The sequence below is a fragment of the Sinocyclocheilus grahami genome, unplaced genomic scaffold (genome assembly GCF_001515645.1).
Source record: "Sinocyclocheilus grahami isolate Dianchi unplaced genomic scaffold, SAMN03320097.WGS_v1.1 scaffold2426.1, whole genome shotgun sequence".
Taxonomy (NCBI): Eukaryota; Metazoa; Chordata; class Actinopteri; order Cypriniformes; family Cyprinidae; genus Sinocyclocheilus; species Sinocyclocheilus grahami.
This window is the reverse complement of record NW_015507605.1, coordinates 41,146-47,145: the sequence shown is the minus strand read 5'-3', so window position 1 is coordinate 47,145 and position 6,000 is coordinate 41,146.

The window sequence follows — 6,000 nt, the reverse complement described above, 5'->3', positions numbered from 1 at the left end:
GTTTTGGAGATAAGGGACATTATCAGACTTTAGAGGGGTATAAAGATCCCATTTCTAATAAGTAGAAAAAAACAATGGTCGGTTCCTATAAGGGACATCCTATACTATATGCACACCTCATATCAAACAATTTTACTGCAGCGTTTTTAAGATAAGGGACATTATCACACTTTAGAGGAGTATAAAGATCCCATTTCTAATAAGTAGAAAAAAACAATGGTCGGTTCTTATAAGGGACATCCCATACTATATGCACACCTCATATCAAACCATTTTACTGCAGTGTTTTCGAGATATTGGGCATTATTACAATTTAGAAGGTTATAAAATTCCCATTTCTAATAAGTAGAAAAGAATAATGGTTGGTTCTTATTCAGGACATCCCATACTATATGCACACCTCATATCAAACCATTTTACTGCAGCGTTTTCGAGATATCGGGCATTATTACACTTTAGAAGGTTATAAAATTCCCATTTCTAATAAGTAGAAAAGAATAATGGTTGGTTCTTATTCAGGACATCCCATACTATATGCCCACCTCATATCAAACCATTTTACTGCAGCGTTTTCGAGATATCGGGCATTATTACACTTTAGAAGGTTATAAAATTCCCATTTCTAATAAGTAGAAAAGAATAATGGTTGGTTCTTATTCAGGACATCCCATACTATATGCCCACCTCATATCAAACCATTTTACTGCAGCGTTTTCGAGATATCGGGCATTATTACACTTTAGAAGGTTATAAAATTCCCATTTCTAATAAGTAGAAAAGAATAATGGTTGGTTCTTATTCAGGACATCCCATACTATATGCCCACCTCATATCAAACCATTTTACTGCAGCGTTTTCGAGATATCGGGCATTATTACACTTTAGAAGGTTATAAAATTCCCATTTCTAATAAGTAGAAAAGAATAATGGTTGGTTCTTATTCAGGACATCCCATACTATATGCCCACCTCATATCAAACCATTTTACTGCAGCGTTTTCGAGATATCGGGCATTATTACACTTTAGAAGGTTATAAAATTCCCATTTCTAATAAGTAGAAAAGAATAATGGTTGGTTCTTATTCAGGACATCCCATACTATATGCCCACCTCATATCAAACCATTTTACTGCAGCGTTTTCGAGATATCGGGCATTATTACACTTTAGAAGGTTATAAAATTCCCATTTCTAATAAGTAGAAAAGAATAATGGTTGGTTCTTATTCAGGACATCCCATACTATATGCCCACCTCATATCAAACCATTTTACTGCAGCGTTTTCGAGATATCGGGCATTATTACACTTTAGAAGGTTATAAAATTCCCATTTCTAATAAGTAGAAAAGAATAATGGTTGGTTCTTATTCAGGACATCCCATACTATATGCCCACCTCATATCAAACCATTTTACTGCAGCGTTTTCGAGATATCGGGCATTATTACACTTTAGAAGGTTATAAAATTCCCATTTCTAATAAGTAGAAAAGAATAATGGTTGGTTCTTATTCAGGACATCCCATACTATATGCCCACCTCATATCAAACCATTTTACTGCAGCGTTTTCGAGATATCGGGCATTATTACACTTTAGAAGGTTATAAAATTCCCATTTCTAATAAGTAGAAAAGAATAATGGTTGGTTCTTATTCAGGACATCCCATACTATATGCCCACCTCATATCAAACCATTTTACTGCAGCGTTTTCGAGATATCGGGCATTATTACACTTTAGAAGGTTATAAAATTCCCATTTCTAATAAGTAGAAAAGAATAATGGTTGGTTCTTATTCAGGACATCCCATACTATATGCCCACCTCATATCAAACCATTTTACTGCAGCGTTTTCGAGATATCGGGCATTATTACACTTTAGAAGGTTATAAAATTCCCATTTCTAATAAGTAGAAAAGAATAATGGTTGGTTCTTATTCAGGACATCCCATACTATATGCCCACCTCATATCAAACCATTTTACTGCAGCGTTTTCGAGATATCGGGCATTATTACACTTTAGAAGGTTATAAAATTCCCATTTCTAATAAGTAGAAAAGAATAATGGTTGGTTCTTATTCAGGACATCCCATACTATATGCCCACCTCATATCAAACCATTTTACTGCAGCGTTTTCGAGATATCGGGCATTATTACACTTTAGAAGGTTATAAAATTCCCATTTCTAATAAGTAGAAAAGAATAATGGTTGGTTCTTATTCAGGACATCCCATACTATATGCCCACCTCATATCAAACCATTTTACTGCAGCGTTTTCGAGATATCGGGCATTATTACACTTTAGAAGGTTATAAAATTCCCATTTCTAATAAGTAGAAAAGAATAATGGTTGGTTCTTATTCAGGACATCCCATACTATATGCCCACCTCATATCAAACCATTTTACTGCAGCGTTTTCGAGATATCGGGCATTATTACACTTTAGAAGGTTATAAAATTCCCATTTCTAATAAGTAGAAAAGAATAATGGTTGGTTCTTATTCAGGACATCCCATACTATATGCCCACCTCATATCAAACCATTTTACTGCAGCGTTTTCGAGATATCGGGCATTATTACACTTTAGAAGGTTATAAAATTCCCATTTCTAATAAGTAGAAAAGAATAATGGTTGGTTCTTATTCAGGACATCCCATACTATATGCCCACCTCATATCAAACCATTTTACTGCAGCGTTTTCGAGATATCGGGCATTATTACACTTTAGAAGGTTATAAAATTCCCATTTCTAATAAGTAGAAAAGAATAATGGTTGGTTCTTATTCAGGACATCCCATACTATATGCCCACCTCATATCAAACCATTTTACTGCAGCGTTTTCGAGATATCGGGCATTATTACACTTTAGAAGGTTATAAAATTCCCATTTCTAATAAGTAGAAAAGAATAATGGTTGGTTCTTATTCAGGACATCCCATACTATATGCCCACCTCATATCAAACCATTTTACTGCAGCGTTTTCGAGATATCGGGCATTATTACACTTTAGAAGGTTATAAAATTCCCATTTCTAATAAGTAGAAAAGAATAATGGTTGGTTCTTATTCAGGACATCCCATACTATATGCCCACCTCATATCAAACCATTTTACTGCAGCGTTTTCGAGATATCGGGCATTATTACACTTTAGAAGGTTATAAAATTCCCATTTCTAATAAGTAGAAAAGAATAATGGTTGGTTCTTATTCAGGACATCCCATACTATATGCCCACCTCATATCAAACCATTTTACTGCAGCGTTTTTGAGATATCGGGCATTATTACACTTTAGAAGGTTATACATTTCCCATTTCTAATAAGTAGAAAAAAACAATGGTCGGTTCTTATTCAGGACGTCCCATACTATATGCACACCTCATATCAAACCATTTTACTGCAGCGTTTTCGAGATATCGGTCATTATTGCACTTTACAGGGCTATAAAGACCCCATTTCTCATAAGTAGAAAAAAACAATGGTCAGTTCTTATATGGGACATCCCATACTGTATACACATGTCATAGGAAACCATTTTACTGCGGTATTTGGGAGATATAGTATGTCATTATTCTATTTTCTACATCTATAAAGACCTCATTTCAAATAAGTAGAAACAAGTAATGGTCAGTTTCTATAGGGGACGTCACATACAGTATGCATACCATATATGAGTACATTTCACCCCAGGCGGTAGATCCTTCTCCTATTTGGCACCTAAACTCTGGAACAATCTTCCTAGCATTGTTCAGGAAGCAGACAGACTCTGTAAGTCTAAATCTAGATTAAAAACACATCTCTTTAACCTGGCATACACATAACACATTATCAATTTATATTTTCACATTGTTAAGCTGCATAAATTAGATCAGCCGGAACAAGGGAACACTTCCTATAACACCAGATGTACTTGTTACATCAGAAGAAGAATGGCATCTACACTAATATTGCTATTTTTCATTCTTATTCCAAGGTTTACCGTAGAAATGTCCTGTATTAGAACAGTTTTTTCTACTTATTAGAAATGGTGTCTTTATATCCTTCTAAAGCGCCATATGGTCCCATATCTCAAAAATGCTGCAGTAAAATTATTTCATATGAGGGGTGCATATAGTATGGGATGTATGTAGTATTTCTACTTATTAAAAATGGGGTCTTTATAGCCCTCTAAAATAAGATATAGTCCCATATCTCAAAAAAGCAGCAGCAAAATGTCTTTGTATGAGATGTGCATATAGTATGGGACGTCCTGAATAAGAACCGACCATTGATTTTTTCTGCTTATTAGAAATGGGGTCTTTATAGCCCTCTAAAATAAGATATAGTCCCATATCTCAAAAAAGCAGCAGCAAAATGTCTTTGTATGAGATGTGCATATAGTATGGGACGTCCCTTATAGGAACTGACCATTGGTTTTTTATACTTGTTAGAAATCGGGTCTTTATAGGCCTCTGAAAAAGAATATTGTCCCATATCTCAAAAATGGTGCAGTAAAATGGTTTGATATGAGGTGTGCATATAGTATGGGACGTCCTGAGTAAGTACCGACCATTGTTTTTTTCTACTTATTAGAAATGGGGTCTTTATAGCTCTCTAAAGTGCCATATGGTCCCATATCTAAAAAATGCCGCAGTAAAATGGTTTGATATGAGGTGTGCATATAGTATGGGACGTCCTGAGTAAGTACCGACCATTGTTTTTTTTCTACTTATTAGAAATGGGATCTTTATACTCCTCTAAAATGTAATAATGTCCGATATCTCCAAAACTCTGCAGTAAAATGGTTTGATATAAGGTGTGCATATAGTATGGGATGTCCCTTATTTTATACTTATTAGAAATGTGGTCTTTTATAGCCCTTTAAAGTGTCATAATGTCCCATATCTTAGAAACGCTGCAGTAAAATGGTTTGATATGAGGTGTGCATATAGTATGGGACGTCCTGAGTAAGTACCGACCATTGTTTTTTTTCTACTTATTAGAAATGGGATCTTTATACTCCTCTAAAATGTAATAATGTCCGATATCTCCAAAACTCTGCAGTAAAATGGTTTGATATAAGGTGTGCATATAGTATGGGATGTCCCTTATTTTATACTTATTAGAAATGTGGTCTTTTATAGCCCTTTAAAGTGTCATAATGTCCCATATCTTAGAAACGCTGCAGTAAAATGGTTTGATATGAGGTGTGCATATAGCCTTCTAAAGTGTAATATTATCCTTTGGAAATTATAGTAATACAGAACAGTCAAAGACAACAACAAATTACAAGAATATTAAAGTAGATGGTCAAAAAAAAAACTAAAAAATTTAATCATATCTCAATTCTGGGCATCTAGATGAAAAACGCTCTGAAAGCGCGTTCCCTCTGTGTTGTTCCTGTTCCCTCTGTGATAGCTGTTTTTAATGCCTGATCAAAAGTTACTGCGAACCTGATACTACTACTACTAACAACAACAAAAGAACACATTACATAATTGTTGTTATTAAATGAAATATCTGGACATTTAACACTTATTTGATAACATTACAGATTGATCTGAATAAACAGGGTATGTGCAACTTTGGTGTATAAGACAGCAGGCTAACCAGGTAGCTGTATTTTGTGCAAATGATATAAATCATAATGTGATTTTGTAGAAATTGTAATCAGGTGCTAAAAAAAAAAAAGAGTACCCACTAAAATGTCTTTACATCAAGGAGCCGATCATGGAACACTGCACAGTACAAGCGCAGCATTGAGCTTCTTGAGTCTGTTCAGTAAAGAGTGTTTTGATTGGTGGATTAAAAGCTCACCGCGATTGGCTGAACGGAACATCCTCCAAAAAAAGATATTTATGAATCTTAACCTGCCAGGAAGGTCTCAAAAATACCACAAACAAATTCAAAGCAGTCCACGCATGTATGACGATTTGCAAATGCAGATTCAACGATCCATAAATACATGTAACATCATTCATTAATGTGTGATGGAAATTAATTCAAGAACTTGATTT